Source organism: Lytechinus variegatus, chromosome 14 (assembly GCF_018143015.1).
Source record: "Lytechinus variegatus isolate NC3 chromosome 14, Lvar_3.0, whole genome shotgun sequence".
Taxonomy (NCBI): domain Eukaryota; kingdom Metazoa; phylum Echinodermata; class Echinoidea; order Temnopleuroida; family Toxopneustidae; genus Lytechinus; species Lytechinus variegatus.
The window spans coordinates 12,978,882-12,990,285 of record NC_054753.1 but is presented as its reverse complement, the minus strand read 5'-3'; the positions used below and the strand labels follow the sequence as shown (position 1 = coordinate 12,990,285).

Genomic DNA, 11,404 nt, shown 5'->3' with positions numbered 1-11,404 from the left:
CCCTTCCCTGATGCTGGGAACCCTGATTATGTGAACATATGATCAGGGTTTATAAGAAAACCACCTGTAGGCCAATTTCATTCAAATTTTGTTACAATGAAGGCTTTATTTCCATAGCAAAATCATATTCTCCCATTTTTGCTATCTTATATAAAAATATGTATTTACTTTGCATCTAGAGATATGTCCCCGAAAAAGAAATCAAAACATTTCAAACTGGGTTAATCTGTATAATATGGATGACATCACCATGGTACTAGTGTTGCTGGTCTCTTTCGAGCAAGGCTAGGACCCGCCTAACACATCTGGTTCTGGTTTGATTGGGGGTGAGATGCAGAGGCCGATCAGGATGTCATATTTGCAGGCAGGGTGATGAAGGACAGTTTAGTTCATAGGGCCCCCTGTGGACATCAGTTCAAATGCAATCGAATTGGCATGTAGTCCCACTCATACACAATGGTGTGAGTCAAATTAGCATGTAGTCCCACTCATATAGTCACCAAAATAGCATGCAGTCCCACTAATATACAATGGTGTTAGTAATTAAACCTTGCAATGAATTGAAATGAACTCTGAATCAGCATGATGATTAAATAACTTTTTTTATAATTAAAAAAATTCTTGCAGGATAAGAGATGAAGACAGTCAATCTTCTTTGTCGCCTCTTAAAGTTTCCCTTCCTGATCCTTACCAGATTGTTCTTCAATAGTAATCAAATCAGATACAGCCCTGTTTTTACACAATAGCATGTGTATGTAATCAAAGCTTCAATATACAATAAAATACTGTGTCATATATCTTACTTTTCTATATAGCAAGAAGTGGCAAAGTTTCAGAAAAATGCATGTCAAGGAGGATATTCTTGATTCTAAATTTTCATTTAAGTTTTGTTCCAAAAATGGCAGAATCCAACTAAATATTAGATTAGATTAATTATCAAGCCACTATTCAGACACAGATTCCTCGTCATACATAAAGATTTGGGTATTACTTCCAGAGCAGCATGCTGGCATTCCTAGGCAAGAAGCACATTATTAAACTTCTGGGTTTAAATATTATTATAACAGCAATCAATCCAAAATCAGAATTATGATTCATCCAAAAGTGAAATAAATAGTTTGCCATAAAAAAGGAAGTTCTGAGCAGTTGTTGCCCCAAAGGCAGCACAACAGTTCTTGCCAAAAATAGAACTGCACAGAATTCATTCAATACATCAGACACCTTAATGTTTACAAGTTAGAATAGCTCATGTCATGAAAAAGAAGGTTAAAACAAGGTTTTGCGATACTATCTACCAATACCCCAGCCACCTAATATGGTTAGAAAGCAGAAATGGCCAGCTCTGATACATAAACATGTCATGAAATCAAAGTGCTAACACAAGATTTTCCCATACTTTTCTCTGAAGAATCTATCAAAAGTAAGGAGGGTCAATGTCGATTTCAGAGGGTCATATGCCCTTGGAACCTATTCAGCTTTTAGCCTGCCTGGCCTCTAATCCGTATCATTCACCAAAACAACCAGTCTACAACGACTTCACGGTTGACTGAGAGAGTCAAGCGGTCCAGAAAATAGTCTCGCAGGTTCAAAAATCCATGAGCTTGCGGCTTCACCCCTTTGCCACCCAATGACAGTCCACAGGAAGTTGAGCATTACGACAAAAAATCTCTACGGCAGCAGCGTCCAAGAAGCCTTTGGTACAGGTTACCGTGGTAACGCATACACACACAGTGTGGCTGTCGTGACTTCTCTGATGAACGAAAAACTTCCTGTCCAGGAAAGTCCAGATGTTCCGCTCTTGTCATATATTTCCCCCTTTGGATTCAGAAGATTACGGATAAATCAAAAGGGATCCAGCTCACGCTTGATGCTGGAAATGGGAAAGTGTGTTGTTGACTTTGACCAGAATCAATATTTGAACAAGAATTTTTTTAGCACCCATAAAACCCACTTCATGCCCTTAAAAGAACTGTGTCAGGATGTGGAAATTTGATGAGCTTTGGGGGGAATTCCTGAAAGGTTAGAAGATTTGAGGTTACAGCTAGCGTCCTGCAGACAACCTATAGATAGGGATTTTATGAGAGTCTCATAAAGCTTTCCCTTAAATAATAAAAATCTTAATATTTCCTCTTACACAACAAGTTGAATTCAGTAAAATGACAAGGCCCCTGTTTTGGTGCAAAGACAGGAAGACTGTGTCCTAAACTCTGTGTTCTTTTGAATTAAATTCTATCTTGAGGGAAAGAATACATTAAAAAGTCATGCAGGATGTGTAGATATTCTTCCCATTCATATCAATATATGCCATGTTTGTAGGCCTACACAGGGACCACAAAACAGTTTTGAAAAGTTGAAGAGCTGAGCCGTAAGGGCGGGACTAACCAGTCAAAAAGTCCCCAATCAGAAGCTTAAGTTAACATTTTTTTTGTACACGATTTTAGGAAATAGTGAAGAGCTTAACCCCCCCCCCCTCCTCCCACATGGAAGGATGAATATTCCCACAATTCTTTGCTTCTCTTGACTGACAAACCTCTTCTACAAGAAGGATAGCAATGATTGGTTCCGTCAGATGGATCTATTAGATTAGGTCACTCATTCCACTTCACGACAGGACTCCAGTACAACCACGCTCTACGATCACAAGAACTGACCGACAGACAAACTCATTTTTCATTTCTGGATAATCATCTCGTCTAGATTGATGTTCCACAAAATTTTATTCCTCTACTATTTCCTCCATCTAGAACTATATTTTATGCTTTCTTTGGGGATACCATGAAGAAGCACCTTGCTTTTCAGTGTTTGACCATATTTTTTTTAAATCTCACATATGATTTGATTTACTTCAATGGTAAATATACCCATACTTAATTTCTTTAACATCTATTTATGACAATAAATCAAAATTTATATTTCTAGAAAGAAGTGGATTTCTTCTTCTAGTCTGAGTGCTTCCTCAAGTTGTTGAAGATAAATGTTACTAAAATGAAAAAAAATATATTTAAAAATTGTATTCTTTGTCACTTTTCATAGAACACCATAAAATAATATATATTTAAAAACAATGACCAAATTAATGAGATATGCTTGAAAATATGAGGTAAAATTCAAGGATGGATGAATACTTGTTCTTGATGGTCAATATTTGGGATAGATTAACTTTGGTAGATAATTAATCAACAATTCAGAGGTAAATGTACATGTAGGGAGTCTTGGGCAATAGGGAATCCCTGGTAATCAATCTCTGGTTGGCAGTTTGTAAGGATCTGAATTGAATAGCACCAGGTACAGAATCAATATAATGGAAATGTTTTTCTCTAAGTATAGGTGCAGGATTTCAATCAACACTATCACAGGCATTTTTTTCTTCTTTCCACATAGAGACAGGTTGTCTGTCAAGTTTCATATTAAACCTAGAATAAAAACAAAATAGATCTATAGGCCTTCAGCCAGTCCATGATCGACACCAGTAGTACCCAGCCAAGACCATGTGAACGAGTTATGAATTCAAAGGTCAAATGTAAGAATAATATCTCCGCCCTTTTATTATCCAACCCTACACAACAGGTGTGAATCCATTTTGAATGAAAACAATATTTTGATTACGGAGTGTATTGAGCGTGATTTGTTTTCATAGCTTGACGTTGAACCCTACATGCGTATGTGACCATCCTACTAAAAACCAACAAGCAAAGTTCTCTGTATAGTAAATATTTTAGTACAATTTGAAATGTACTGAAAAAATAAGTTTTGTCTATGCTGTCTTAATGAAAGTCATAAAGTAGAAAATGTGTATGGCAAACCAACATGACTTTTACCTTTTTTATATTATTTCACAAGCTGAAATGTGGATTAATATCATTTTCCAAAAACTTGTGAGAATGTTTTGCCAAATTTTCAGCACATTCATAAGAAACTGGAGACCTATTCATAATTTTACACAAAATAGCTGAAAACAGAATCTGGCATTCCACATGATATAGCTATTCATAACTTCAGAGAAACACCTCCCCGGTTTAAAAAACAATTAAAAAAGGCTAAAAATAAATACAAATGAATGGAAAATAAAAAAAGGAAACCTTTACTATCTTTTCAAAGATTTTATAACAATGGCAAGTAATCTCCATATCAGCAGTCAACTAACCATAGACCTATAATTATGTGGGTCAAAGTTCAAAGGGAGGTGAACTCAATTGTTTCACATCTATGGAAGATAAGACCAGGGCCTGGTTTCATGGAGCTTATCATCAACAGAAAATGCAGAGATGCCATACCAAATTTGCCCTCAGCCAATCAAATAACAGCATTTGAGTGGCTTATAACAGAAGCTCAAAAGTTTCCATTGATAGCAAGTTTATGAAACAGGGTCCAGTCAGACTAAGATAATTTCACTAACCCCACATTAACAGTATCAGTTATGTATAAATCATCAGATCAAATTTATCAAGGACTTCAATGAAACAGGTCCATCAATGTACTACTACTAGGATATTAATACAATAAAATAAAAGAAATGAAAATGAATGCAAAAAAATGAAGGATGGAGAAAATAGAGAAAAGGGAATAAAATGACGATGCTAAATGATGCCATGAACATAGCAGTCTAGTGAAAAGATTCAAGATTATTGCAAATTCAAAGGGTGTCACTACCCCCCCCCCCCCTCCCCAAAACAAACAGCCATCATTTCACCACTCACTGGCATGTTTTATCTCTAAACTCTTTCAAATTTCATCTGTAGTGCAATGGCAACTGCAATAACCAGAAACAGACATTGCTTGATATAGACAAAAAATAAACTTCTCTGCAACAGGTAAATTGCATTGTAGTACTTCACGCGCGAAAACTTACGATATTGGCAGCCTGCCTCGCCGTTGAGCCTGGACCAGCCGTGGCAGCATTTGTATTTTGTCTCGTAAGTCCTCTCGTACACGATGCGGTACGACGTGTAGTAGGCCGTTCTGCGAAAAGAAAAAAAAGGAATATTAATGGCAATTAAGTTGTCATAATTCTTCATTAAAACTTGGAATTGGAGGCTTCTTTCTGCAAGGAATCGGATCACTTTACTTACCCTCTAAACAGTATTTAGAAAGAAATTTTCTCGCGAAACGAAATGTGTTGTTGTAGTCGCCGCGCCCGCCCCGCGACCACGTTCCAAAATGGGGGATGGGTCAGCTGCCTCGCTAGCGATAGCTCAAGTTGGTTCAACTAGTCTTTTCAAAGCTACTTATTTCCGAGTTGCAAATGAAATATAACTGTAAAATGCATTTAAGAGAAGTCCCATCTTCAATAAAGTCATATTGAGACTTATAGAGCAGGTAATTCATGAATGCATTGTTCTGAAATATATTACATTGCAGAATTATAACTGTGGTAAATTGATAATATAATCAATGTATAACTCAAAAATAAAGATGACTAAAAGAAAACTAACATTATATTACCATCCAAAATAAAACCAACCTATACTGTAGTAAAAAGTTTTCTGCGCTCGGCCACTCCATAAGTGGAGGTGCATCATCTATGTTTTTTTTTTTACAGTTGGCGAAGTGGTATTTTAAAAGAAATTATATGTTTTATCATGATGACGGGAGACAAGGCGACCGGTCTCTGTCATTACAGACTGCTCTAAACCTTTTTTTTCTGCCGAACACCCCACATTTCATTCATTGCAAATTTGTTCGGACGTTTGGCGTTAATATTGCGTGCTGTTGTACTAGTATTTCTGCAAAATTGAAAACCATCCAGTTTGTGTGGATTTTAATGAATAAACGTGACACCCTTGCCTTTTCCCTGAATATGAATTTGGAGACTACAAATTTCTGCACTCAGTCATCAAGTGCACAAAATGGGGAACAATATCCCATCCCTTTGAAGTGTGCATCGAGCAAATTAGAAGCCTTGAACTTAAATGAGGGCCAGGGGGTACCTTGCCTCCCAGAAATGACCCTTACAAATTAACTCCTGCCTGCTTGATCTATCGAAATAGCCATGGACATTTGCCAGCATATCTTATAAAAGAACAATACACTTTGTCACTGTTGAGACAGAATTCAACGCAGTTACATTTCGTTTATTGTTCAAGAACTTTCTCTTTTCTCTCCTTTTTCTGTTCATAACATTGTTTAATTTCCTTTTTTCAACGTCCATCTTTTATGATCCAAATATCGTGGGACTACATTCATCATTGGATAATCCGGTGTTTAATGATCCAAAAATGATATTATTTTCAAACTGACGTTTTACAACATTAATCTTAAGGAAACTCTAGATACCTCTTTACAGTCATTTTCATATAACATGTATAGCGAGAAATATTTTAGGATTTTACACAAAATAATTCAAAAGACATACGAGGCATCGTCCTTTGCTCTGATCTACAATTGAAATTTAAGACATAAACTTGCCCCTTACTCAAATGGACCCCTATTGGTATAAACGTGACTTTGTCTTCGAGGCTTAATCCCCGCTGACATTTTCGTGTTGCTGACTTCTTCGAACTTATTAACTGAAATTTTCACTAAACGATAAAGGCTATAAATATCAGTCGTTTGTCGGTGTTAATAGCTCTCCATTCAGTTTCCAACTTATGGATATATTCTTCTTTGTTTCTATCCGTACCAACACGGAACTAAAACTTTTAAAAGTCAAATTTTTATAAGTTTTTAATTGATTAATTTTAATTCCAGACATTAACACATAATAGGCCTATATACATCCCTCTTTTCTTTCCTTGTTGTTCTTTTGGTTATGCCTTTTTTTTTATCTTCAATTTCGAATTAGAGGTCGTAATTTTTTTTGTAATATTTCTTTGTATGTTTATTTGCCGTAAGGGGTCATTTTCAATTAGCCAATATTGGTGCTTTTTATGATCCCCCATTGATGCATGTATGTGTTGAATATAATTGTTGTTGTTGTTTTAAGTAGAAATAAATTGAATAAAATGTGTGCCTGTCTGTGAACATATTACAACCACTACATCTGTAACCACATTTTTGTCATCTGGCCATGATAAATCAAGTTAATTAATATTTGGCTATACGAGCAAAATGTTCTGATCCTATGCACTACTAGCCTTCAAAAGTAATTGTTAATTCTCTTAGAGTCTTACTAAGATTTTTCCCCCTTTGCAGAGGTACACAGGATAATACAGAATATATGAAAACAAGGAAGCAAAGCGACCTATACAGCTGAAGAGAGTATTGTTTTTCTTTATATTTTGCGGCCTATATAAATACTAAGGAAACAGTTAAGTTTGGAATTCTGCGAAATAACTGCTATTTGAAAGTAAGTTAAGAAAATTAATAACCCATGCATTTTGTTTGTATTTTTATATTCTCGTCATATAATTTATGATTTAAAACAGGATTTGGTTCGCTTTTCACTTTTACGAAGTTCGAAGCTCACATTTTCAATAGGTCTTTATTAGATGCATAACATCTTTTCTGAATGATTTGTTTGTTTGGATGTTTTAATTTCATCCTCATTTTTACATTTCCCTTCCATCCTATTCATGTTTTCACGTCATAATTTGCTTTCCCTTTAATCAAAGCCACCATCTACTTCCTTTCTCAAGGGCAGGCTTTTTCCCTCCAAATGTCATCCAGCATTTACCCCGGATCCATGCAAACCAAGCCCCGATTTAGCAACAGCATGCCAAGATTACGTGACCCATCAATCAATGCACTGCTGCCTCTTCAATCCGCGTGAAGGGGTTTAATAGATCCAATAAAGACTGTCCCCCCCCCCCACATACACACACATATAAAAGAGGACAGAAGCCGCTATAAGTATCCAATGCATGTTGAACTCACCCCCCCCCCCATTCCGGGGGTAGGCCTATCATAATAGGTAAATCGTGACCCACCCCCTGCCCATTTTTTTATCAACGTTTTCTCTTGTTTATCAATAAGTGTTTGCCCCCCCCCCCCCCACACACACACACACACCCTTCAGTTTGTTTATTTCATTAATTTATTTTTCTACTGTTTTTTACTGAAGCTTATACGGTCTACTATGAATCGAAACATAAGGGTCCGATACTAAGGGTCCAGATGTGGACCCAGGGGGGGTACATTTTCTCGAGGAAAAATTAAACGAGCAAAAAAGGGGGGTTTCAGCCCAAATTTTTTGTCCACAAAAAAACTTGACAAGAAAAAAGAAAGGAGCCGGTTTAACAAAGAATTAAGGGTATTTCGTCCACGAAAAAAAAAGTCTTCACTTTTAAAAAGGGGGGCATACTTCGATTTTAACGGCATTTTCAAATAACAAATTTTAAGTGTGCCCCCCCCCCCCACCCTGGATCCACCAGTGTAGGGGCCATCAGGGTTTGAGGGGCTCATGCGATATCATCCAACATTTGTCCCACATGTACATATCCATGTCAGTACTTAGTGCCATACCCTAAACCGGCAGCCCACGTGAAACTGAAGGTCGCTTGGCGGCCAGAGCATGGATGCGCTTCCTCGCCCAAGCTTCCGCGTGAAGGAAGCTTGCCTCAGCGATACAAGGAAGCCTCATGCTTCCATTAATCAGGATGAATTGGATCGAATCTCATGACCACGAAGTCTTAAAGAAGAGTGCGTGGATTAAAAACTAAATATGTGGTTTATATTCGGATTTCTCTTTACGAAGAAAAAGAGATTAAGCTAAGACACTGCACTCGTTTTGTTCTTTAAATTACACAGAAGAGCCTGTCTGTTGGCGCTGTCTATAAACCATAATTTAACCAGCATTTCATGTCCGAGGTTATCTAGAATATAGATTAATCAGAGTCTGAGTTAAATCAAAGTGAATGCTTCAATGCTATACTCATTTTCCCCGTTTACATTAAAATTTTCCTTCACTAATATCACCTGCACGACAAACATCATACTTAAATCAAGGACAAATTTCTCACTAAATAAGCTTGGCAACCAGAAAGACTAAAGACCCCAATACCAATCTTCTTCCTATTTTTTCATCACCATTATCTCCTCTAAAATATTGTTTCATTGGACCCCCTCCGGCCCGGGGGGGGAGGCACTCTCCACATGGCCTGCTACGCACCCACGTCCAGAAAAGGGTCCCGTTTCAGGCACTCGGCGTCGTCGACGTCTTTGGTATTCGCCGATGGGTTACGCCATTTATGCGGCATTTCTGAGGTTGTCGGACATGGGCGGGTAGCAGTCCATGTGGAGAGTGCATGACCCCCCCCCCCATGCATTTTCAAGCTACTCTCACCACCATCCCCCTATTGCACCATACCGGCGCCTCACCCCCCTTTCACTATAATCAACTCACACTCTCGTCAAGGCACCCACCACACCCACTACTTCCTCTCCCTTGTCAGATCCAATGTCACCCTGCTAAACAACCGCCACACCATCTTAACCGACCCCAGACCGATCAAAGCCATTACGTTATCATCAATGACATACCATCGATCGGTTTGGAGTCGGTTCCATTAGTGTGACCGTGGTATCCGACCAATGCTGCAATCGCACCGAGAAAACCGACTGCAGACCGATCAAAGCTATTACGTTATTATCAATGACATACCATCGATCGGTTTGGAGTCGGTTTCGTTGGTGTGACCGTAGCATAAATGTCCCACGAAAGAGGGGAACCTCGTTACCCCCTTGTCGATTTCCGAATCATTGAAGCACATGAGCCAAACTGAATAAGCAGAGGAAACGAATGGCTGGTAATCTAGTTCAAATGAGGAAAGGATCTGCCCAGTTTGATAACATCGTTATGTGATTACGATGCGAGTGCCAGAATGTTACCCTTTAAAACTCCCCAAATGACCCCCATCTCCCCCAAAAGAGCATGAATTAAACATCTTTAATAATTATGCAGTGAATTGAATATACCAAATGTTTTCTAAACGCTTAAATTCAGCTTGTCGAATGTTCTACATCACCCTATTCATTGTTGTAAAGTTTCCGAGTCCATATTTCTATGAACGTGATAAACTTTTGACAAATAAAATGAAAAGCTTTGCACATGCGCAGTACAGCAATGCACCTGTTGTGCGATAATCGAACCGCACAATGGCGTTCTCCGTTCAAAGCAACGAGTTTAATATGTGAACAGTCGTCTAAAGAAAGAGTGGAATCTAATAGGGTTAAGGATTATCATCTATTACTTGAAATCGTAAATGTTACTCTTAAAATATTTATTATTTCGAACATTTTCTTACCTTCTCTCGTAGCCAACGCACCACTGATTTGAGTATCCACAGTTTGGTCTCCATACTTTGACCATACGTGTGTAGGATCGCGTACACGGTCTACGATGACCAGCCATTGATAACTCCTGGTAGGGACATGTGTTTGGCCTGTATTTATGGGGAAAGGAGAAATTTCATGAATTAATATTTTGGAATAAAAGTAAAACTTTCTGAGAGGGGAATAAATATGTAAACTATGAGTGAATGTTGATAATGCAACATTATAAAGCACTATCATCCACTATATGTTGCGCAATGCACTGATTGTCATGCGAAGTATACTATCATAAAAATATTCACTAAAGAAGAATAAAAAAGGTCACGAATGAGTGGAAAATCAATTAATAATCATTTCAAATAGTAAAAAAGATCGGATATATGAATCATAAACGATCAAATAAAGAAAAAATATGAGCAATATTAATTGTAAATCAAAAGGGGAAAATGTGAAGACGTATACAGCGAAATAGGAACACTATTATAGTGAGAAAGAAAAATGGCGATTGAGAAGAAAAAATGAGGTAAGGAATGGAGCACGAAGATGCATGAGGGTGCATATTTACAAGAAAAATATTTACGAAATTGTCAAATTTAGGTCTTCACTCCACTTGACTCGTCACACTTTGACATCATGTTTTCTTATCATCTTCTATCCATCCTCGACGCGGCATCGTGGTATGATTTAAAGATCGAGGGCCCCTTATTAGGGGCCCATTAGTATTACTCGGCATGGGGCGGCCGCTCATCAGCGAAAATAATTCACACCATTCATCGTGTGTCGGGACGGATGGAGGAATGCTAACAATAAACTTTCTTCTTTTGATGGAATGGAGGAAATCGGTGAGAGGTCATTGTTGAGTGCGTCATACTTTCTCGTCATTTTTTTATCATTTTAACAACTTTTTTGTTCGATTTCCTTTGCCCCCATAGTAGGGTGTTTATATTTCAGCTAGTGAGTGTTATAACAAAGACAAAATAATAACTCATATAAGTACATTCTTTTTAATTGAATGATACAATATAATGTACATGATAAAATGTCACTATTTTTTAATAATTTAGCACATGTGACCGACACTAGTGACCATGGATATAAACATAATTCAGTTAACTGCTGAATGGGGCATGCAGTGCTTTCTTACAAACGAACTAAGAAGATGCAACTGAGTCATACACAGCGATACTTGCTCACT

The 11,404-nt window shown here is 37.7% G+C and overlaps 1 long non-coding RNA gene across 1 annotated transcript; it reads right to left on the bottom strand.

Moving 5' to 3' along the window:
• Nucleotides 1-4,843: 4,843 nt before the first annotated feature.
• On the bottom strand, nt 4,844-10,315 carry LOC121427876. The gene is made up of 2 exons (XR_005971720.1): nt 10,182-10,315; nt 4,844-4,959 (listed from the first exon to the last, which is right to left on the bottom strand). It is a non-coding gene; the product is annotated as an uncharacterized LOC121427876 (long non-coding RNA).
• Between the last annotated feature and the right edge of the window lie 1,089 nt (nt 10,316-11,404).